The sequence below is a fragment of the Lissotriton helveticus genome, chromosome 8 (assembly GCF_964261635.1).
Source record: "Lissotriton helveticus chromosome 8, aLisHel1.1, whole genome shotgun sequence".
NCBI classification, from domain to species: Eukaryota; Metazoa; Chordata; class Amphibia; order Caudata; family Salamandridae; genus Lissotriton; species Lissotriton helveticus.
In genome coordinates, this window is record NC_136069.1 from 1114604323 (window position 1) to 1114630316 (window position 25994).

A 25994-nucleotide genomic window follows, 5' to 3' on the forward strand; every position below is an offset into this window, starting at 1 on the left:
ATTGAGACATTATAAATTGGTCAAGTAAACAGTCAATGACACTGCTAATAAATCTTCCATCCAAATATTTATTTATATATATCCACTCATTCTTCAATGTAAATTGCTATATATATAATGCATATTTAAATAACGAAGCAAACCACATTCACTGGATGATGTCATCAGTGATGTCATCAGTGATGTCATTTGAGATGTCATCAGTGATGTCACTGACCATGTCATGAATGATCTAATATGTGACATCATCAGCAGTGGATTGGGGGTGAGCGAAATATAGTTAGTACAACTAACTATATAGGAGCAAATTTAATGGTTTTGTATGAGTAAAATGTCCAGCTAACTATAACACCACTAAAACTTATAGTTTTTTTAGTGAATTTCAAAGGTTTTTTAAAAGCTAATTCCTAACTATATAACTCCTGAAACCTATGGTTTTTTCAGTGAATATATATATATATATATATATATATCTCAACGCAGGGGTTGAGCCCTCGATGGGAAGCAGCCACTTGATCGGAAATTTGCATCCATTTATTTTTGGAGCAGATGCAGCAGGAGACGCAACCGGGCACAGTCATCCCCCTTTCCTCTTGCCAAACCGGTTTCGGGATCATCCTCCCTTTCTCAATGGCAGCTGTTCACTTTGAAAGTCTTACATGCACTCCAATATAAAGAGCCTGCCCTCGTGGGCGTGTCCGCCAAGCGGCATTCTGGATCTTGTGGTGCATATTTTATGATATTGTCTCAGGTGAGTTATTCAAAGTGGCAGCAAAGTAAAACTTCATAAAAAAAACCAGTGGGCTGATGCGCTGTGGTGCTGGGCATCCTGTTGTGCTTATTCATCTGTTCCTGGACACCGACCTCCCGTAGAGATAACACCGGTTGGTGCCATCATGGGTCCGCCCTGAAGCGGCTTGCTTGCTCCCCGCGGCTGGGCTCGTGCCACAAAATATCTCACGCAGGGGTTGAGCCCTCGATGGGAAGCAGCCACTTGATCGGAAATTTGCATCCATTTCTTTTTGGAGCAGATGCAGCAGGAGACGCAACCGGGCACAGTCATCCCCCTTTCCTATTGCCAAACCGGTTTCGGGATCATCCTCCCTTTCTCAATGGCAGCTGTTCACTTTGAAATTCTTACATGCACTCCAATATAAAGAGCCTGCCCTCGTGGGCGTGTCCGCCAAGCGGCATTCTGGATCTTGTGGTGCATATTTTATATATATATATATATATATATATATACATATATATAGTAGCTATAACTCATGCCCTAAAGTAACTATAACTTGCGCCATGCGCAGTGTTTTCCCCAATGCTGCTATGTCGGATGCTGCAGTGATGTTATCAATATTGTCATAGAAGAGATCAGGAGTGATGTAATATGTGAATTATTTAGCAGTGCATGAGAAGGGAACAATGTATAGTTACCTTATGGAACGAGTAATAGTTACTTTAGATAACTATAATTGGTGATTTTCACTGATTTTGTTCAAAACTTTTTAGATTTTTCCATTGAATATCTAAGGGTATGTTTTTTAAAGTAAAGTGAGATATTATTACAATGCCTAACTATAATGTCACATTAACCTTTGTTTTTTTCAGGGAATTTCAATTAAAAAAAATATATAAATTAAGATGTCCATTGGGGTGCGCAGTGTTGGTTAGGCCGGAGGGCCTGGCCTGTGTCAAGGTCCTGTACTCAAGTTCAAGTTCATAAGCTTTTATTCGATTTGCACACACAAATCATACAAGCATAATAAAATACATAATTTTATAATATTAATACACAATAATCACACAGGAAATGCAAAAAAGACGGGAGGGAGAGTAGGGGGCATGAAAAGGCTAGTGGGCAACAATCTTTACTTTAAAACAACTAATTAATACGACAATATAAAACGTTCATATGTGTACAGACAGGAAATCAGAACGTTTGTCATAACAAGTGAAGTTTCCTGGCAGCTGTACTTTCCAACATAACAGATCCGGACCACAAAAACTGACATAAAAAAGGAAAATTTTTAGAGTAGGGGACCATACAGTACATACTGTGGACATCAACATATAAAATTCATCCTTATTTACAATACTATTATAAAAACTTTTATATACAGAGAGGAATGTATAGGAAAATAGCAGCATTATACAATTCCTGGCAGCTGTATATCACAGGTACAGACAGGTAGGTATATGAAAATTTACAGGACTATACTTTTCCTGGCAGCTGTACATTTCAAAATATAGGTGGCTAAAAAGAAACAGATATCCATGTTCTCCAATGAGGATAGTAGTGTCAGTGCAGTCTTTGTGGAACGGGTATTATACTTTATAAAAATGGGCTTGAGGTATTTAACCCTAAGAAAATGAAAAAAACCGCAAAAAAGTAAAAAGTGGCAGCAACTCTGACGTGAAGTATTGTCACACGGGCAGGGTATCTCAGATCTAACTTTCTGGTTTGGGAACGCGACAAGATGGTGTACGATACCCAGTCTGACACGAGTTAATACAAATTGGTGCGAGGGACGGGTCACGTTCACAAGGTCCTGTACTCAATCCCCTGTAGGCACCCAGCTCTCACCTCACACAACCATGAGCCTGTGGCTAGGTCCTGCACCAAACCTGTGCGGGAAAACAACATCCTTTTTTCACATATATTAATATAAAAGGGAGCCTATTCACTTTATCAGGCAGTGAGCACATCAACATATATGAAGCAGGCCTATTGACTGTCTCAAAAATTCACCAATAATTATAATGAATTCATAATCAAACACTATAATGCATTTTATAAATACACACAGTCCAATGTTTATTAATACTCATTATCACTGTTAGATCTGGAATCCTTGGCGTGGTTTCCCCCCTAACTTTTTGCCTTCAGACCTCCTGTTTTTGCTGGCTTCATTTTCACTGGCTTCAGGAATCTGCACACTTTCCACTCCTAAAGTGTTTGTGCTCTCTCCTTGAAACATGTTGGATTGACTTATACCCACTTGGCATATTTAATTTACTTGTAAGTCCCTTGTAAAGTAGAATAAACTGTGCCCAGGTCCAGGAAATTAAATGCTACTAGTGGGCCTGCAGCACTGATTGAGCCACCCAATTAAGTGGCACTTTGAACATGTCTCAGGCCTGCCATTGCAGCCTGTGTGTGTGCAGTTTTTAACTGTCATTTCAACCTGTCTAAGTAAACCCTTTGCCAGGCACAAACATTCATTTTAATACCTATAAGTCACCCTAGGGTATGCCCTAGACAGCCCAGAGTCAGGGTGCAATGTATTTACAAAGCAGGACATGCACATTTAAGTTTTAATTTTCCTGGAAGTTAAAAACTCTTACTTTTTTCACTACTGCAAGGCCTATCTTCCCTTAGGATAACATTAGAAATACCTTATTACATTTTAAAAGAGTAATTTCCAAGTGGGCACAGGTCCATGTTTGGTGCCTCTCTAATTGTAATAAAAAGTTCTAACTTATGGTAAAGTTGGATTTTAAATTACATTTTTTGAATATACCCCTTTTAGAAAGTTGGCATTTTCTTGGCTTAGCCATTTGGTTCCTGCAGCCTGCCTCCGGGTCACATGGCTGAGTATAGTTGACAGTTGGGCTTTGTGTATTCATCCGAGACAGCCACACATAATGGGGAGCTAAGGTGTTACTGGATGGGCCATCACTGGCAGGATGGGAAGGAGGTGCTGGACCCAGCCCCCTTACAATTGAATAGGCTGTGTCCTGTCTCCACATAAAGGTCTGCATATCCCCTGTAGTTAGTATTGAGACAGGGTCAGGAAGGCAGGACACCTGTGCACTTCAAAGGCAGGTTTCTAGAAACCGCTCCCCACTTCAAAGGAACAACTGGGCATAAATACTGGATCTCAGACACCATCACTTGAGTACACTTCTGGACCAGTGGATACTCTGTCAGGAAGGACTGCTGTGCTGCTGTAAGGAATGCCACTCTTCTGGACTGCTACTCTGAAGGAACTGCTGTTCTGCTGTCTGCTGCCCTCCTGCCTGGGTGAGAAGAGCTGCACCTGTATCTCTTCAACCCTGATCTGAAACCTCAAGGACAGAGCAGGCTTCCAGCAACCCTGCATCTACACCTGTACTCTGCCATCCATGAGTCTACCTTTCCAAGTTGTGCCACCCCAGTCTTGGACCCTTGGAAGTGAGTCTAAGTTTCTTGCAAGCCTCTGTGGATCCAACAGAACCGACTCATCTCCTCTACTGAGTAGGGCAACCTTGAGTGGAACGGATGCATCACTGCATGGATTGGATCCGTCACCAAGACCCGCATCGCCACAGTCCGCAACCTCTTTTGAGCTCCAGCTGCATGATGCATCCTCAGTGCAGGCCCTCACATCCCTCATCAACGGCAGCCTCAGTGACGATGCAGGACTCCACATTGCAGCCTCGCAGTTACTCGAATAACCAAGGAACCACCCGGATTGCACAACGCATTGTTGATGCTGGACTTCACAGTGCAAGCTACCGTCAATGGGATCTTCGAAGACAATGCAGAACATCACATGACAGCCACATCACACCTCAGAACCGACCAACACATCATGTCAACTGTGCTATACATCTTCGACACGATTCCACTTAACGATCCGCAAACCAGGCAAACTAGGATTTAAACTACTCTGTTCACTGGGCCTAACTGGGCCCCTATAGCTGGCCCGTGCTCCATTACAGTCGGCTTGAACTTGTGCCTTTGTCCCGGTCAGACGCAACTAGATGTCCAGAATTGGAGTTTTGTGCTTTTTGCCCTTTTTTCAGTAACATCTTTTAAATTGTATATCTCTGGTATTCCTAATTGGATTTTTGTTGTTTTGTTTAATTTATCTAATCTGGTGTGGGATTTTTTGTGTGTGTTGTTGTCACTGTACTACTGTTTGAAGTGTTGCACACATTCTTTACACATTGATCTCTAGTTAGACCTGACTGCTCTGTGCCAAGCTGCCAGAGAGTTGAGCACAGGTTAATTTACGTATGGATTGTTCCTTACTGTAACAAGAAGTGTGATTGCTGCTTGACCAGGGCTCACACTCCAGTCAACCACCAATCCAATTTATTACAGTCACTAATAAAGCATTTTTATAACAACCATAAGCAGGTTTTTCAGTCTATTTTTGACATCGTTTCGAGCCACGAAATGCAGCCTTGGAACCATCCGCCAAGGGTCACTGCACTGCAGCTATACAGCATACAGATCCACCTCACAGTTCTTTAAAAATTCAGAGAAGCTTCCTGAGGTCCTACATTCAATGACCCGGGAGATTTACTGTGCCTACCTTTTGTTTGCTGACAGGGAGGTACCACACAAGGCAAGGTGGTTGGCTTCAGCCACTCTGAACTTCTGTCTGGGCACACTATCACTTTATTACTGTTTGAAGTGTTGCACAAACACTTCACGCATTGCTTCTAAGGTAAGCCTGACTGCTCTGTGCCAGGCTACCTGGGGGTTAAGCACAGGTTAATTTAGGATTAGCTTTTGCTTCACCCTGACAAAGATTGTTGTTGCTTCTTGACCAGGGATCACCCCCTAGTCAACCACCAACCCAAGTTTTTTCAGTAAAAATATATTTTAAATGAAGCATTTTCATAACAACCATAAACAGGTCTTTGAGTCTTGACTTACTGTGTCTTTTAATGTTGTTGAAGAGTTGCTGCTTTCCCTGTAGTCCTCCACAGCAAAATATTTGGTGGTCCCCTGTCCGTTCTAAGGGCACCACAAGGTTAGGAAGGTGTATAAATCAAAATCTCTCTCAGGGAATTACGGGTTGCTCCTTCCAAAAGCAGTGAATAATAAAATGCTGGCTCTTGCTATTCATGAATAATTCCTTTATTTTTCTGTATTTTAAGTGCATCTCAGTGCCACCTAGGTCAACCAAAATGTATAATCACTTTGGGGCTGTGGGGGTAGCTCTGATGTCCCTGCAGATCCTGCTGGCTCCCTAACAAACACTCATACTGGGTTCTAGTGGGAGCGGGCCGTAAGTTTGCCATGGGTACTTGGTGCCCATCTGAGGCACCCAGACCTTTTTTTTTAATGGAGGGGCATTTTCAAATACTTGGACTTGGTGTTTTGCACCAGCTTGGTGCGAAATTCAACAATGCTCCCACCAAACAGGAGCAAACACAGGTTTCCTGCCCATGCTTGTGTGAATAGGGGACCACCTATGTCCCAGGGTGGGATCTCCTGGACATAGATACTGAGCTAACCAAGGGGGATGGGGTTCCCAAGCTATTAATAGCTTAGGCAGAGGGCCACAAAGCCCCACTCTCTTAAAGGAATCAACACAGAGGGTGGGTTCCCTGGGGCCTTTTGATGCTTGGGCGGGAAGGCAGTGCAGCACATTTTGGCCCTGGGGAATGCGCCTTGGGCCTCTGGTGGTTCAGAGAGGGGACTACACAGCCCCCCTCCCCATCATGAATATAACCCCAGGGGAGGGCTGCTTGGGACATAAACATAACAAATGCAGCCCAGCAGGTATTTTTTTGCCAATCCCACCAGCGTTCCACCTGATTGCATCATATTGTATCAATTTAATTTCTTCTTTGGCCCCCCACATGGGTCCTAGGAAGTAAGGTTATTCCTAAAATGTCTGTCAGTAGCATTTTTCTCCTGTTGGTCAGATCCAGTACTTGCACCTGCAGGAGTCTGTCTCCCTCAGGAGCAAGATGGCTCAAGAGAAATAAAGCTCCCTTGTCCAATCAACACACATCATTTTTAAATTGGCATTCCAACAAAAGACTCTCAAGCCTCTTGTAGACTCAACCGTCCAGTTATCTTTTTACCCTTAATTTCTCTAACACTACTGAATGAATTTACAGCAAATCACAAAAAGTACAGTCTGCCGACCAGGATCTAGCTTCCTGGCAAATTTGGTGTAATTCCGTTTAGCCGTTTCTGCTGTAGCCCATCTTAAAGAAGTCTATGGACAGTGCATCTTGGATTTTGCATTTTGGATTTTGCAAGTCTACCTTTGTGAGTACCACAAAGAGGTACAGTTAGACTTTAGTTCTAGCTTTACCTTTGTGAATACCAAAAAGTAGTAAAGTTAGACTTTTGGTCTAAGTTTACTTTTGTTAAGAAATTTCCTATTTGGTAATTGCACAGATGTGATATCCAAATAATAAATTGTGTTTAGGAAAAGTAACATTTGGGATGCAGAATGATGATGTAAAAACCAGGAAGTTTAGAAATACAGGGTGTGGCTATAACCCTGAAGCCTAGTGTTGTATGGCGTTTTAGGATCTAAGCGAAATTTACCGATTCATTCCCTTAAATAGGTGCAATTCACATTGCCCTTATATAGACATAGAAATCATACCCATATTTAGACATATCCAAATCAGTCCAAATATAGGCATAGCTACTTCCACTAGTTCCAAAAAGCCACAACGATTTCTTGGAAAACTCGGCTTCAGCAGTCAGGGACATCCCCTTACTTGAATATTGATTTGTCCTAGAAATCATGGCGTTTTTAAAGACCTACCATTCCCTTGGGATTCTTTGATGACGGTATTATGTGTGACTTTTCATCAAACTAGGCACCTTCAAGTTATAAAGATGCCTACACTTGCCCTAGCAAACACACGGTGGTTTGGAGCAGCTCGACTATCTACTTGCCCGATGGAGCTCGCTACAGCAAGTGCTGAAGGAAGCCGACCCTCCAGCTGACGCACTGATCGAGAGGCTGCCTTTCTCTCGGTGAGAATCCAGCTCTAGTGTTTCCAAGCTCCCCTCGTGGAGTGTTGGGAACTCGAGTCCCAAGACAGAGATACCTGACCTCCTTCATTCTAAAACCAAGGTACAGAGCTGATTAGACCCTAAGAGAAATCTTGGTTAGATTCTTGGCAAAGAAAAACTAAACCTATGCTACACCTCACTTACTTCTTCCCTCATGCTAGGCTTAGGTTAGGTACATCGGGGTAGGCATATTTTAGAAGCACCAGTTGAGTACGGTATAGCCTTTGTTATTTATGTATGTATTTATCTATGGTCTAGAAACCATACAATGCTTTTACAGTATTACTTTATAGTACTCTTCTTACTGTACGCATTATACTTTGCTACCAGTATTACGATTATAGCAGTTCATTTTACTTGTCTGAGAAAAAAAGACTGTTCAATAAACCCTTTTATTGAAAAAGCCCGTCTCTCTATTTCTCTGCACCTCTGATGAAACGAAACATGCACGATTGGCTGAGTAAAATATCTATCTATTGTTTCCACGACTCTGAAGATCAGTTTTATTCTTGGGTAAACAAAGTTGTAATGTTTATGCGGTTATCAGAAACTAATCCCTTCTTGTTTATTCGTGAAAGTTTCTAGTGACCTCTGAGCTAGCTGGCACTCACAATTAAGTCTAATATATTTGATACAGACCTAGTAGACATAAGTCCTACGTCACATCTATAGGATATGTTATTCCAATACGCCAGCCTATTGAGAATACAGGACCTACACTACATGGTGCCCAACGTTTGGTGAGGCACCAATTTAACACTAGATACTAGAGTAACTCAGTCGTGCTTTTCACAGAGACCCCTTTTTCCCGTAAAAACTCCAATAGATGTCTGGAGTGGGTAAAATGATAAAATATCCGCCCTAACTAAGTAGGGTGAAAAATCCTATGTATTAGTTTTTGGTTTGTTCAACGGTGAAGGATAGAGTGTTCCAAAATATTGTGCACCTTATCTTTATTTCCTTGAAACTTGCTCTGCAAAACTTTCAGTTAACAACATGTCGGATAGCGACAGCGAGACCGGTAGACCGACAAGAACGGGTGGAGCTGCAGCTGCAGACCTACCGGGTTTGAACATTACAGGTTTCCAAGAAACCGACTCGGATGCTATAATCATCCAGGAAAACTTAAGGAAAACCATCACTATAAACCTGATAACAAATGGCCTATCATCAAGATGTGGTAGGGTAGGGTAATTTTTGTTATAGAAACACATGAATATCGGCAGACAGAGGTATTCTATTCATGGATAATATTCCCTGAAGCAAATGCGGTATCGCATGTGTTTCACTTATACAAAGTAGAGGATAATCCAACGGAATACATTCGAGGACATTGAAATTCCACTAACTTACCAAGAGCCCCAGCTCTGGTTTAAAGGCGCCCTACAAATTTGAAATCACATTACCAGGCTCGGTCCACTAGGGAGACCAGGGGCATCATGGCTGATACTATCCAGCTATACACCACACCCTGCCATTGGAGAAATGTCAGGTGCAGAACTATTAGTTCAACTAAAACGACTAATAAAAATACATAGAAAATTGGTTCAATATGTCATGGGACTCAAACAGTCCAACATTCTATAAGGATTCCACAACAAACCCCTCACCAGGGGAACACAAATAAAATTACACCACAGACTATACAATCAGTCATGGTAAATTGCCGACAGAAAGGGAACAAATTCTATTCTAGATAGCTCAAAATATTACTCAGATCGAAGCAGTATTTCCTGACAGTACACCTCATGAGAAACACAGAATTTTAACAATCTGTTTATCAATGGGAATTGCACCACACCCGGAGGACTGCGACACTTGGGGTACAGTCTTTGCTGCAATCTACACGAAAACACATGGTGTTCCGTCTATGGCGGTTATACCAGATGTCCTGAAACAGATTTAAAATGAATACGGGGCAGAGCCTGCTTTAAATCTGGGTATGAAATTACTGAAAGATTTCAAACAGTTCTCAGCTATAATATTAGCTAATATTAAAGGTGAGGCAGCATCCGTGGCGATCCGCCCAAAAATAAGGGAAATTAACATAACTGAGCAACCATATGAACTGGCCAGAATAATTGAAAAATCCGACGAAGAACTAGGAAGAGATAGTTTGGGTGGGAAACCAGTAAAGCCCCAACTAACAGAAAGTCCTGTAAAGGTTTTTATTAAAAACACTCTCACTACTCCTAAAAAGAAGTGGGAAAATACTAAACAAACTTCTAAAGAGAAGCGTTCTCAATCCAGAGGTAGGTCTCCTCAAAAGGAGCCCTCTGAAAATAGGTATATCCTCAGGAACAGGGATAATTTGAGAAAACCTGATAGATATCAAGATACTGATACACGTTCCTCTCGTACCTTTCAGACTTTCTCACAGAAATCGGAAAGAAGAGGACGGTCAGAGCACAAGGAAGAACGCGTGAAGTCCAAAGGCGATCAACAAGTTCCAAAAAATAAGAAAACTCAATTCACCAAAAAGAAGGTAGCAGGTCTAAAAATCAGACATGCCAAGGATCTTGAGGACACAACTCTAGAACTGGGAGTGGGCCCAGACAATGTTGGACAGCGCAGCAAAAGTCACTATAGCTCTCAAGATCTTGAAGGATCATCTGTAGACAGTGGACTTGAATGAGTACATCCAAGTTGAAACAGCTGATACCAGGGTTAGTGTACTCAATAAGTTATATAAAGTAACGCTCCGGATGAAGGGGGACATAACTAGGAAAATAAGAGCACTCTTTTGGGAGAAGATCTCTAAGGGTTATGACATTTTTCTAGCTGAAAAAGACTGGCCACCAAAATTTGTCTGGAAGTGCCCACACGGCGAAGACATCATTATGCCATCCTTCTTGAATCATATTCCAATTCATTTAAAATACACCTAGGCCAGAAAATGGGCAGTAGCCCAGGCTCCAGCATTATATAAAATTCATGTAGGATGGGATGAGGATTCCCCTCACCATAAAATCCAGTTAAAAACTCAACCAACTGCACAGAGGCAGTATCCAGTTAAGTAAGAAGCTTAAAAACAGGTCAGGGAGATATTAGATCACATTGAATTCCAAGGGGTGATTGAAACATGCACCTCGTCTATGAACAATCCTTTGTTTCCTGTCTCCAAACCAGACAATACATATTGTCTAGTTTTGGATTACAGACATTTAAACTCTTGTTGCAAAACCTTTGCAGTACAAAATGCACACAGGGCGGCACTGATGAATAACATTGTGCGCAAAAAATATAAAACCACATTAGATATTTCTAACGGTTTCTTCTGTCAAAACATTGCACCTGAAAGCAGGAACTTGACCGCTTTCTCAATTATGGGGACATAACATCAATTCTGTCATCTCCCCCAGGGATTCAAGAATAGTCCAGGGTTATTTTCAGCCAGAGTAACTGAGTTACTACAAACGTATTATGATGAGGCATTATCTTATGTCGATGACATCTATCTAACAGACGATGACTTGGACAGGCACTTGAACAGAGTGAATACCATTATACTTGGATTTGCCTCTGAAGGGTGAAAAAATCAATTTTAAGAAATCAAGAATTGCCCACCTCAACGTCCTTATTCTAGGATATGTATTATCAAGTGAAGGCAAAAACCTGGCCGCCAACTTTTTAGAAAAGTGTGCGCTGCTCCAACCTCTAAAAACGCTGAAAAACTTACAGTCAATTCTAGGTTTCCTGAATTTTGGTAGTACTTACATTCTAAACTACGCAGGAAGGGTTAAACCTCTCTATGAATTAATGAAACCTGATTTTAAAACAACTAATTGGACTCAAAAACACACAAATATTTTGCGTTCAGTGCAAACAGACATGTTAGCAACATCACATTTACAGACGCGTAAACGTACGCAATCTTGTAATCAGAATAATCCCCGGAAGATGCGGATTTACGTACTTAACCTTTGATGAAGGTGAAAAAGTACCAATTGCTTATAAATTACACTTATACACACAAGCTGAAATGAAATTCACTTCAACAGGAAAAATTGTGACAGTGGTTCAAACTGCAGTAGCAAAAGAGAGAGCTCTCGCACACGGTAAACGCATAATGGTTGTTACTCCTGTACCTGCCTTGGAGGCAGAGACAAAGGCAAGCATTCCGAATGCAAATGCTTTACATCCAAGATGGATACAATGGGTTAACTCTCTTGCTGCAACAGACGTTGAATACGTTTTTGACCTCTACTTGAAAACACAAGAATCTGTACAATACGAACAAGAATGTCCTCTGCCCACTGAGATTCTGCCTCTAGAGCAGTACAAATGTATAATTTATACAGACGGATCAGCACAACCCGCAATTGGGGGTAAACAAGCTTATAGTGCTGCGTGCGCGATCGTTAAAGGTCGCTGGCACAATGGTAAATTCGGGCCTATGGTCACAAAAACACAATCTCTCGGAGACTGTACAGCTCAGCAAGCTGAACTACAGGCTTTCAAGAAGGCGCTGAAGAATACTGATCGCGAATGCCCCACAGTCATAGTGTGCGATTCGTATTACTGCCTCCAGTCTTACAATAAATACTTGCAGAACTGGGTTCAAAACAGTTTCAAAAATGCAAAAGGTGGCACAATCAAGCATAAGTTGCTTTGGGAACAAGTAGTTCAATTACAGAAATAACTACAAAAGACTCAGGTGATCCATACACTGAGTCATCAACCTGATGGCGTTCACGTTGAAGGGAATTAATTGGCTGATGAAGCCGCAAAGGCAGCTGTGCAAACGGCTTCCATAGCTGCAATCACTCGTTCAAAAACAAAAATAGACCGCGAAATAATGCAGTCTGTCGCCGCTTCCAACAAAGTTAGCGGTAAAACGTTACCAAAAGGCTTTCCACTCAAGTACTCATATATAACTGATGTAAATAATGTTCCTTTTGCTCAAATCCCTGGAGTGGGGGATAGAGTAAATCCAAACATGGAACATAGATTAGGACTAATTTTCGCAGCACATGAAGGGCTTGCCTCTGCACACGCAGGTGTTTCCGCCACAGTGCCATTATTAGAACAAAGATACTGGCGGCCGCGCATGAGGAAACAGACCAGAAATTATGTTTTGGAATGTGAAATCTGCCAGAAAATGAAAGTTTCAACAGTGAAACGCCCGGCGCAGACACCCCTTTTAATTTCAGATAAACCATTAGCATGCTTTTCCCTGGACCACTGTGCTCCCTTACAGAGGGATTGTAACTACAAATATATCATGGTCGCAGTGGATTCCTGCTCAAGATTCATTTGGATGTGGGCTCAGCGCTCGGCTGACGCCCGAACTGTTAAAAAAAAATTAGCGAGTCTTTATCGGCACATACGCAGTCGGAACACTACATTCTGACCAGGGTCCTGCGTTTAGCTCTAAAGCTTACAAGGAGGCCATGGCCAATCTGGGCGTTGCATCATTGTGGTATTCGAGTCCATTCCATCCTGAGGGAAATTCTGTAGTGGAAAGAAAAAACCGGGACATAAAGCAATCTATAACAGCTAGGGTATTAGGCTCAGGTGATTGGTGGGTCAAAAATCTAACAAGTGTCCAACGTAGTTTAAATAATCTGCTAAGAAATTCTCTGGGTGGAATCACTCCATATGAAATCCTTTTTGGTACTAGAATGCTTGTCCAGGACCTCGATCATCACACTTCAGTGGTGGAACAAAAACCCTTTGATATCAATGACCGTTTGACTGTTTTGCAGGACTTAAACGAGAAAAGGAGAAATCAAAGCAACACAATACAGAAGCCAACGACCAATGAAGAAGAAACCACCCGTCCCAGCAAGGCCTGTCTGGATTCCAAAGATTGGGGATCTAGTCAGAGAAAAGATCGCGGATAAGAAGGAATATGGGCCTTCTTACAGAAAACCAGTACCTGTACTAGCAATCCACGGATCAAGAACAGTGTTACTGCCGCCCCTTGCTGGAAGAAAAGAGAACAGGTTTGTATCCATCGACCTGGTCAAACCACATCATGTGGCCGATAATAAGTAGTAGGCCCAGTGGACTACAATGATGTAGCAGAAGACCAAATTGTGCTACTATCCAAGAGGTTCAAACTGAAAGACTCATCACCTTCGAAGAATCTGCAGTAAGATAAGAAGGACTAAGCAATAAAGCAATGGAACTTGTGCCTCTTGAGACCCAAATAACAGTTCGTCAACACTCTCCTGTCTACAATGATGTAGAATCTGACTATATTAATATGACAAAAGATCCGGTAGCTCCAGTGATTTCAAAGAATCCTGATGCAATTCCAACAATTGACAGAACTGCCTCTGGCTATTTCATCAACTTTGATACGTTTTCTGAGGATCCCAGTGAGCCTGAAACGATGCCAGCAAATAAAACTTTTAAAGATCAAGTAACAGAACTTATTCGACAACTTGAAAAAACATATCTAATTTCACCTTGGGTTGAACTTTGGATTGTGCTTGGCATACTTTTTCTCCTACTTTGGCTAATCATAGTATTAACTTTGGGGATGCTGATAAATGGAAAATATAGTAAAATGGACACAGCAAGTAAGAACATCAACTTGCTCCTGAAGCCACACAAGTCATCTCATCGAGAACAAAGAGACTTGACATCAGTAAACATGACAGCCGTCCGTATACCTGGTGGTTTAGCATGGGACAGAACTGATTATGATATTCACAGTCTGGCAGAGCTGTTGAAGATTCTTCATCAATGTAAGGTTTCCTTGAGTGACTTTGTTTCACCCAGCACTTTTTCTGATGATTGGGACTTTGAAACTGTTAATACTATGATGTCAGATTTAGAGATGCCTGCTAAATTTACAAAACATGAATACTTAGAAGGTTCATCAGATTATGCACAAATGTATTGTTATAATCACTATGATCATCATTACTTGCACAAATCTGCAAACCCTAGGAATATTTATACTTACTATCAATGGGAACATTGTCCAACACCACCAAAAGGTAGCTCAAAAACATTTAATGATAAATTTCCATACTTCTCAGGTTTTAATGTCTCGAATCCAGAGACATTTTACTTTAGAAATGTTAATAAGACAGGAATGAAAAGTATATTAACCAATACAAAGCAAATTTATTCAGCAGCCTTTTATGCCCAGCTGTCCTCATTAGGTTTCGACTTTTGGAGTGACAACATAGAAACAAAAACTGTCTGGGGCTCAAAAGATACATGCCCTATTATCAACAAACTATCCTATACATTTCGTAGAAATGTTAGGTTGTATCTTAAACATGTCTGATACCAGTGGTATTGTACATGTATTTAAGACAGTTTTTTCGGGACTGATAGCAACTTTTAAAGCAGTCCTCTGCATTTTTCCAAACTTCGTGCTCTCTGTGTTCGGCGGCCTGCCTCTCATTTTGGGACTCGTAGCAGAAATACTATTCTTGTTCCTTCTGCTCCGATATGGCAAGTCCGGTCAGCAACCACGCCCAGATTACTATCAAGAACACTCTCCTGGCAATGAGTGTCGTGAGTGCATGATACAGATCCTGGGCCTGGCTCGTCTAAGAGACCTGAATACCACATGGTTCCTATAATTCCGATCAATCTCGCAAGATTGCATTTTAGCTATTCTACGATGCCTGCCAAGTGGAGAAGAATGCATGTTGGATGTCTGTCTAACACTTCCATCAGCACTGCCAACGGATGTTGATACCCTGCTTGGTTTGGTAACGGCCCATGCATCGTGTTGTCCCCAGCAGCTACCAATCCTGATGACGGCATTCATTGAGATCTCACAAACGCAATCTGCTGACGGTGAGATACGTGGATCGACAGGCACACAGGTACTACCTTCATCTCCATCTCTGACGAACATTGCTAATACGGCTAACGGTGACGGCGATGCTTCACATTTTTGTGCTATCGGTTTACTTAATGAAGTGGTCTAACTTTCACCTACTGTGGTAGACAATTGTTTTGCCAGCTTAAAAGATTAGGGGCCAGATGTAGGTAATTCTAATTTACCGATTCATAAATACCGAATTTTACCGATTCAGTATTTATGAATCGGTAAATAAGAAGGTGGGAGATGTAGGTAAATTTTTATTTTCATTTACCGAATCGGAAACATTCGGTATTTACCAATTCGGTAAATACCGAATCGGTATTGCCCATTGATTCCTATGGGCCTTGAAGCCCATAGGAATCAATGGGCAATACCGATTCGGTATTTACCGATTCGGTAAATACCGAATCCTGAAAGGGTGCAGGGGGTGTCACTTTGACACCCTCTAGCACCCCAAATACAGGCATGTGTGACATGTGGCACACATACATGCCCTAAGAGCATGTCTGTGTGTCACATGGCACAGGTGTGCATGGACAGATGTGCATGCACACCTGAATTCAGTATTTTACCACACAATAGGATTGGGTGGTAGAATACCGACTCTTAAGGGCCTGTGGCACTCTTAGGAGTGTCACCTACATTTGGATTTACCGAATCGGTAAAATTACCGATTCGGTATTTTACAGAATCGGTAACTTTACTGAATCGGTAAATTTACCGATTCTGTAAAATAATGGCCCCTACATCTCAAAAGCCAAATACCGGTCGGTAACGGCAGAAATCGGCTGTTACCGACCGGTATTTGGCTACCTACATCTGGCCCTTAATGTTTTCTCCAAACAACGAGAATTACTTTTGAAGTTAGCACACAGCATTCTATGGGACTCTGTATTCGACCTTCACTTTTCAAAACAAAACTTCCAACTTTAGAACTCTATTTTTTTTTGCGATTTGACTTTTTCCAAAATTGAAAACTTTTTGGGCACAAAGTAATCTGCTTAAAGTAGAACTATCTTAGAGAACAAGAATTCTTTGAAAGACTTCCAAGAGACAATATTTCACCTTATCCACAACCTAAACAGTATATTCTGTCATGGATTGGTCTCGACTTTTTCTTCTGTATTTAAGAGCCATTTCATAAATGTAATTTCATGATTCATTCTGATAAGCATTTTCCATGACACACTACATGCTTTGATTGAAAATATTGCTTTTTAAAAAAAAATCGTACAGCACAAATGCTCATCTTTCGTGTACAGCCATTTCAAATGCATTTTATGTATTTTAGGATGGATTTATAACACATCATGCTTTAGGTATGTTTTAAATGCTTAAAATTTAGTAATATCGAACATAATAAAGTGGAGTGGGTGTTGTATGGCGTTTTAAAGATCTGAGCAAAATTTACCAATTCATGCCCTTATATAGGTATAATTCACATTGCCCTTATATAGACATAGAAATCATACCCATATTTAGACATAACCAAACCAGTCCAAACACAGGCATGGCTAATTCCACTAGTTCCAAAAAACCACAACGATTTCTTGGAAAACTCGGCTTCAGCAGTCAGGGACATCCCCTTACTTGAAAGTTGATTTGTCCTAGAAATCATGGCATTTACAAGGAACTACCATTCTTTTGGGGTTCTTTGATGACGTTGTTATATCCGACTTTACGTCAAACTAGGCATATTCAAGGTCAAAATATGCCTACACTTGCCCTAGCAAACACACAGTGGTTCGGAGCAGCTCGACTATCTACTTGCCCGACGCAGCTTGCTACAGCAAGTGCCGAAGGAAGCCGACCCTCCAGCTGACTCACTGATCGAGAGGCTGCCTTTCTCTTGCTGAGAATCCAGCTCCAGTGTTTCCAAGCTCCCCTCGCGGGGTGTTGGGAAATCGAGTCCCGAGACAGAGATACCAGACCTCCTTCATTCTAAAACCAAGGTACTGAGCTGATTGGACCGTAAGAGAAATCTTGGTTAGATTCTTGGCAAAGAAAAACTAAAACTATGCCACACCTCACTTACTTCTTCCCCCGTACTAGAATTAGGTTAGGTACATCGGGGTAGGTGTATTTTAGAAGCACCAGTTGTATACGTTTTAGCCTTTGTTATTTATGTATGTATTTATCTATGGTCTAGAAACCATACAACGCTTTTACAGTATTACTTAATAATACTCTTCTTACTGTACGCATTATACATTGCTACCGGTATTACGAGTCAAGCAGTTAATTTTACTTGTCTGAGAAAGAAGACTGTTCAATAAACCCTTTTATTGAAAACGGCCGTCTCTCTATTTCTCTGCACCTCTGATGAAACTAAGCATGCACGATTGACTGAGTAAAATATCTATCTATTGTTGCCACGACTCTGAAGGTAGGTTTTATTCTTGGGGAAACAAAGTTATCAAGTTTATGCGGTTGTCAGAAACTAATCCCTTCTTGTTTATTCAAGAAAGTTACTAGTGACCTCTGAGCTAGCTGGCACTCACAATTAAGTCTATTATTTATTTATTTAAAGCATTTGTTAAGCGCACTGTCACCATGGCAGGCATCCTGGCGCTGACTGAAAGTGAGAGGGCGGGGAAAAAGTCAGAAGCATCGAGTACGGAGTTTCCTCATATATTCAATAGAGACCTAGTAGACATAAGTCCTATGTCACATCTATAGGATATGTTATTCCAATGCGCAGAGCCTATTGGGAATATAGGAACTACACTACACTAGGAAGGTGCTGGAAGGGAGGTGTGCTCCTGTCTGACTACTGGCAGTTTAAATCTAATTTCTGAAGTATACCATGTCTTAGGAAGATGGGGACTCTAGGAACAAGAAGTGCAAAGCATAATTTTCTGAGGAGCTTGAGCTATTAACAGTGGAATGGCGGCACAAATGGTCCAGCTTTTTGAGAAAGCATAATTTTCTGTTCATGAGGCCCAGGAAACAAAAATGTGGAACAGCATGCTGGAGAAGGTCAATTCATTTGGTGTCACCCAGAGAACCATGCCTCAAATAAGGAAACCTTGGTATTACCTAAGGTCCTGTACCAAATAGAAGGAGGCCAGCAGGATGACCGAGGCTTGTGGCAATGGTGGTGGACACTACAAACATCCTCCTCCCACTCCAATGGATTCACTCATTGAGGGGACACTTGAACCTGAAAGTGTAGTGGGAGTGTCAGACATTGACACCTCCAATCCTGCAGGTTCCAGCCAAGGTAAGTCATTTTCCTGTTAATTTCGCCCCAGATCATATCCTTTGTAAGTCCTCAAGCACAACATCATAGCAAACAAAACTCTGGTTAGATGTTTGCTGTACTTTGGCAATGTACTGTGGGAGTTGTAGTACAATTAGTTACATGGTGTACTGTATGAATGTCTGACAAAATATCGACATTCACAATATCGACGTACAAAAATATCGGAGCAAAAAAATCGAAATCAAAAATATCGGCTTCCTATACTTAACTAGATATATACACAAATATCGATTTTTTAATATCGATATACAAAAACATCGTTTACTTTTATATCGACTACAGTAACATCGGAAAACAAAAATATCGCTATCTACAAAAAATAATGACATTAACTATAATATCGACATCAAAAATATCGTGCACTTCAATATCGGATTATCAGCTATATCGACTTTTTATATGCATCTGTTTGCATAATTAATTAACGTTTTATATGTTTTCACATCTAAATAAACACACAATACTTAAATTAATACTATAGACACACTATTAATTTGTCAAAAATATCCTATTGGTATAATTATATCACCTACACATATAAAAATATTCTATACTACTTTGTATAATGTTATAATTTATTTGGATTTTTCACTTCTATTACAAAGTAATCACAACTGAAATTCAAATATACTAACTAACCAATCACAAACCTAATTTTTTTAACTAACCAATAGCAAAGTAATTACTACTGACACTCCCCTATATAAACAATTAAAATCTAAACACAAACTACTTGCCAAAAGTCACTGAAGGAGATTCATCTCTATCCGAATTGCTGCACAACAACTAGAAGAACCAGACTATCAACCTACTATCACATCTTCTAAGTAAGTAAATAAAATAGAAACTGCATTATTTGCTACTACTACCCCTTTACCCAAAAACCCAAAACTGACCCTGAACCCTAAAAATACCCCTTTACCCAAAAACTGAAAACTGACCCTGAACCCTAAAAATACCCCTTTACCCAAAAACCCAAAACTGACCCTGAACCCTAAAAATACCCCTTTACCCAAAAACTGAAAACTGACCCTGAACCCAAAAAATACCCCTTTACCCAAAAACTGAAAACTGACCCTGAACCCAAAAAATACCCCTTTACCCAAAAACTGAAAACTGACCCTGAACCCAAAAAATACCCCTTTACCCAAAAACTGAAAACTGACCCTGAACCCTAAAAATACCCCTTTATCCAAAACCCCAAAACTGACCCTGAACCCAAAAAATACCCCTTTACCCAAAAACTGAAAACTGACCCTGAACCCAAAAAATACCCCTTTACCCAAAAACTGAAAACTGACCCTAAACCCAAAAAATACCCCTTTACCCAAAAACTGAAAACTGACCCTGAACCCAAGAAATACCCCCTTACCCAAAAACTGAAAACTGACCCTGAACCCAAGAAATACCCCTTTACCCAAAAACTGAAAACTGACCCTGAACCCAAAAACTACACCTTTACCCAAAAACTGTAAACTGACCCTGAACCCAAGAAATACCCCTTTACCCAAAAACTGAAAACTGACCATGAACCCTAAAAATACCCCTTTAACAAAGAACTGAAAACTGACCCTAAACTCTAACAATACTCCTTTACCAAAAAATAATTATTATTATGTAATTACAAATTAATTATTAATTATCAATAACAATAAAGTAAATATATTAGCACATTAGCTGTAAATAACTAAATTTAATTATTAATATAATTTTTTCCAAATTAATTTACAAGTAAAAAATATATATTAAACTAAATGAAGCTAATTAATATAATTAACTAATTAATATTAATTAATTACCAATTAATTATTATGTAAAAATATGTAAAAAAAATATTTAATTAATTAACTATTTAATAATAATTAATTAACAATTAATTATTATTTAAAATTATGTACAAAATTATATTAATTAATTAAGTAATTAATATTTAGTAATTACCAATTATTTATTATTATTTAATTACCAATTATTTATTATTTAAAATATGTCCAAAATTATATTAAGTAATTAACTAATTAATATTAATTAATTACCAATTAATTATTATTATTTAATTACCAATTATTTATTATTTAAAATTATGTCCAAAATTATATTAATTAATTAACTAATTAATAATAATTAATTACCAATTAATTATTTTGTACAATTATGTACGAGATTTTATTAATTAATTAACTAATTAATATTCATTAATTACCAATTAATTATTATATAAAATAATTTACAAAATTATATTAATTAATTAATTTACTAATTAATATTAATTATTTACAAATTAATTATTAATAAAAAAAAATACAAATATATATTAATTTATTAAATATTTTTAAATTACTTCCCACCCTTATCCCCTATAAACCCAACAACCCGCTCCTAAAACTAGATATGTTTTTTTTAAATATTTTTATATTAAATATATTGTAATTTTTTCATATAGACCTTTTTATCAAATTTTTATGTACAATTATTATATTTTTTCCTATACTATTTATTTTTTCCATTACTAGACGATTTTTTGTATTGTCGATATTTTGTCATACGATATTATTTTTTTCGATATTTATACTTACTTACCTATTACGATATTTTTGTATCCGATATTTTTGCTTCCCAATATTTTTTACCTTCGATATTTTAACTTCGATATTTTGTCTTTCCGATATTTTATTTTCGATATTTTGTCTGTGTACCGTACTGTATGTTGATCTTTAAACTATACATATATATATACATGATCTCCATGTCACAAACACATAAATCACATTTTCAACAATGTCATGCAAACATATTTACCATTTATGTACAATAAGTATATATACATTTCCACAGCTCACACCTAGGACATGTCTGAAACTACTGAGGCTGATGAAGCAACTGAAATATGTGGAAATTGAGGACAGCACAATTGCTACTCCTACACCACTACTCCTGCTCCAACTTTATCTGTGCACACACAGACAATGTAGAGTCCAACCACAAACAGTCCACAATGATAATGTCTCAGATGACATGGCAGACAGTTCTCCTTTGTATGTTGGTTTGGGGAAATCCATCATCACAGTACAATGCCTGCAAGCCAAACACATAAAAACTGTTATTAGGTATCTGCAAAGCATTAGACGGTCAATGCTGCAACTGCAAAAAGGACACGACAAGACAGTTGGATTACTTCCATGGAGAAAGAGCAATGTCTACAAAGATGCAAGCACAAGCAGCACCTGGCACACAATGATGCATTCACTAAATCTATCATTTGATTGGCAGTAGCCATGATCACTCTTGCTAGGAGAACTGTTAATATCCAAAATGGCTTGGTACACTCCTGTCAAGATGTTGCATTTGGGCTGGTCCAAGTAACCACAGCTTTGAAAAACATTACGACACATAACCTGTCTGTCCCTATCATTTTGCCACTACCTGAAAGTGAAGACTGCTCCAGCCTCAGTGGTACATCTGTGACAGGTGCATGCTGTCCAAGGCAAACAGGCCAATACACATCTGGAACATATATATCCCACCTCCACAGCCAAATCCTGCTGAGAAGGCGACCAACACCAGAGGCTGTAAAAAGTGACTTTTGTTGACACTCTAATATGTGAGACTACTTGTTATGCTTGTCAGTGTTAACATACTGTGTTGCTTTGTTTAAAAAAATGTCATCCTATAAAGATACAGTTGACAATAAAGAGGTACATTGTTACCACCTGAATAAAAGGTTATCTTTCAGTCATGCAAAAACCATCATGTCTGTTGTATATTGCTTGGATGTGATCATTATTCTTACCTCAAAAATTGTTGTTGGTGAGCTCTGTGCTTCGAGCTTGACCCTCTGCTGCACGTGTCCCATCCTTTTGAATCTACAGTGATGGTAGTTTATCATCTGAGTCTGTTTCCGGCTCTATGATGATGTTGTGATCATCATAGCTATTCTTTCTCATAGCTATGTTTCTCATAGCTATGTTGTGGAGTATGACACATGTGTCAATGATCTTACAAAAGGTATCTGGTCTGTAGAGTAGTGCTCCACCAGTTTTGTGGAGTCATCTAAAACGAGATTTGAGAATTGCAAATGTATGTTCAATTATTGAGCGTGTTTTCTTATGTGCCCTATTTTACTGCCTTTCACTTCTGTTTCTTGGATGTAAGTATGGTGTCAGTATCCAAGGAAGCAAGACGTATGCACTGTCTCCTTAATTATCATGAGAAGGATAAACTATTAGGTCATTTTATAAACATGCTATTGGACTCTGTATGAATTGAGTTTACAATCTTCTCACCAGGCATGACGCTGTCACCAAAATATCCCTGAGACAGATGGTTATTTATTCCACTGTGGTGGAATATAAAGCAGTCATTTGATAGTATATGAAATGATTTTTAACAATTTTAATGTATTAATGTCTTTATTCTAGAATCATCGCTGAAATATTTGTTATCTTAAAAATAAGATTTTGTATAATTTTATGATGATGTATTTATTTGTGCGTTCATGATAATTTTTAACTTGATTGAATAAAGATTGAAATTGAATTGAGCCATGTGTGCTGCATGGCAATCTGGCTACATGGTCAGTTTTGATGCATGAGGTATCATACAGTACCTGTACATTGATAGAATGGGTGCTTTTCCTGTTTCTATAACTCTTTTCATTGGGAGAGAGGGGCATATGGCAATATGTGTGCCATCAACACACCCAGTTACATTTGGAAACTGTGCTACCTGATAAAACGTCAGTTTGCTATGTTGTAATGATTGTGGGGTATTTGGGGGAACAAGATGTTGGTTCACTTTGCTAACCATGATGTCCAGGAACCAGTGAAAAACCTAGAAAAACAGTTTGGGACACTCCCCAGCCACTGCTGTGACTCCCTGGAAACTGCCAGAAGCTACAAGGTGTAGAGAGCACAATACTTGCACATATGGTGGGATTATATTGCTTCTGACTATTGGGGTTTGTAGATGAGGTTCTAACTCAGCAATTAAATCTAAAATGACCTAGCTACTTAGTCTGTACTTCTCACATATCTCCTCCGCAGTTTGCTCAAACAGAGGGACCCTCAACCTAAATATCCTCTTCTGTCTCCTCCTCCTACCAGCCAAAATCCCCATCCTCCTTGCCAAGACATACAGAACTACCATTCTGAAAGAGCCATTTGCATTGTGAGTGACTTTTTATAGTTTGCAGCTGGTTACCACCTGATACAAATTGATGGTAATTGTATTTCCTACATGGCCATTTTGTGACTTACACATTGATGGTAATTGTATTTACTACATGGCCATTTTGCGACTATTCGCAATTAGGAAATCCATTGTACATAGTGTTAACAATTCACTAGTTGGAATTACCAATTTGTGATTTCCTATTTAGAAATTCCCAAAATGCTATTTCTTCAAAATGAAAATCTCCAATTGCACTTTCGAAAATGCCTTTCATACATACCAAAATGCCATTTCGCATTTCCTAACAGCCTGAAATTGCAACTCGCACAGTTATGAAATGCAAAATGCCTTACATATGGCCCTAAGTGCCTTCTTCTGAGGTCCTGGTGGACTTACTAGTGTACTCCTGTAGTTGTTTTGCGACCAAGAAAAATATTGGAAACTTTTGAAAAAAAAATCCCGAGCCAAAGGGACCTACCAAAACATTATACTATCAGCAATTCCACAGTGTCAGGTCGAATTTTAGATTCATCCACGAAAAGGCTTCAGCACCTTCAACAACACAACATATTCCCTTTCTGTTTTAAACTTAGAAACTGTATCCCCCTGAAATCTTAAAAGCTCCAGAGAGTCAGAAGGATAAACCTGCTTCGAATATCCAACCTTGAGTTCCCACAGCAGCAGATACAATTGCAACCTTGTTTCTCTCGAGAGAATGTATTTCTTTAAAAAAATGACAAAGTTCTGTTTTAAATTGAAACATTCACCCAAATAACAATCCAGTTTCTTACACAGTCCTTTAAGGCAATTACTAGTAACCTGGGACCACAAGGAAACACTTGAGAGCAACAGTTTTATTTTGAATGCAACAGTGCAAGAATATTGTTGTCATATAAATATTGTCTACAATAATATTGCCCCATTGCAGTTAACACTAGGGCTAGCTGGAATGTTTTATTCTGCTTGTGGAATTAGTGGAATTTTGGTCACTCCACATTACTCTTTAAAGCTTACATCCAGTCAAATTCCATAACTCGCAGCATCATGGAATATTTCTCCAATGAGTCTCCAGCACCCGCGGCCCGTGGAGGGAGTTGCGGTGGGGCAGGCAGGCGGGGGGGGGGGGGAGGGGCATGGTGGGGGGTGATAAACAACGGAATATGGATGATTACAGGTAAGTAAACAATTAAATAATAAAAACGATTTTCGTAGCGCGCCCTGCATTGCATTTTGCGATGCAGAACACGGAACGAAATTCGTTTTATTAATTTAATTGTTTACTTACCTGTAATCATCTATATTCCGGTGTTTATCACCCCCCACCCTGCCCCTCCCCCGCCCACCTGCCTGCCCCACCGCAACTCCCTCCACGGGGCCGCGGCTGGTCTCCAGAAAATTCGAGCTGGTGAGTGCGACCTAGATTTGACATCCCCTAACACGATTTTCTAATGATGGGGTTCGCTTGAGCGGTCTGAGTCAGTTAGCTGCCTCCTGAGTAGATTTGCTGCCGCTGCAGCAAGACAACTCCAGTGGCCACGCGCTCTTGCGCAATGCATGGTGCAGTGATTTTTCAGTGCTGCTCGTGCTACTAGCACGAAATTGCAGCGAGACCTGCATATTTTCCGGCCATTGGCAGAACTCTGCTGAATCTCTTGGAGTTTTGATGTAACTCTGTGAAATTCCACATACTGAAACTCCAGAGTACCGCCCACTTTTAGTTAACACCAGAAAATATGCTTCCATTGGAATACTTTGTTTGTAAAAGATTTTTACAACTGAATATTCATGCCAGTTTCTATTCTGACAAGATAAGCAGGTGCCACTGCTTATAAAGCATACGCTAGCATGTGAAATGAACGCTCTTTCCTTTTGAGCAACGGGTCTTATTTTAATAAATCGGATCCCCAAATATCACTCTAAATAAACCCTGTTCAGATGATTTCAGCCATTCTCTGGTAGCTTTAAAAGTAAATCTTCTGAGTATCATATTTACTTTT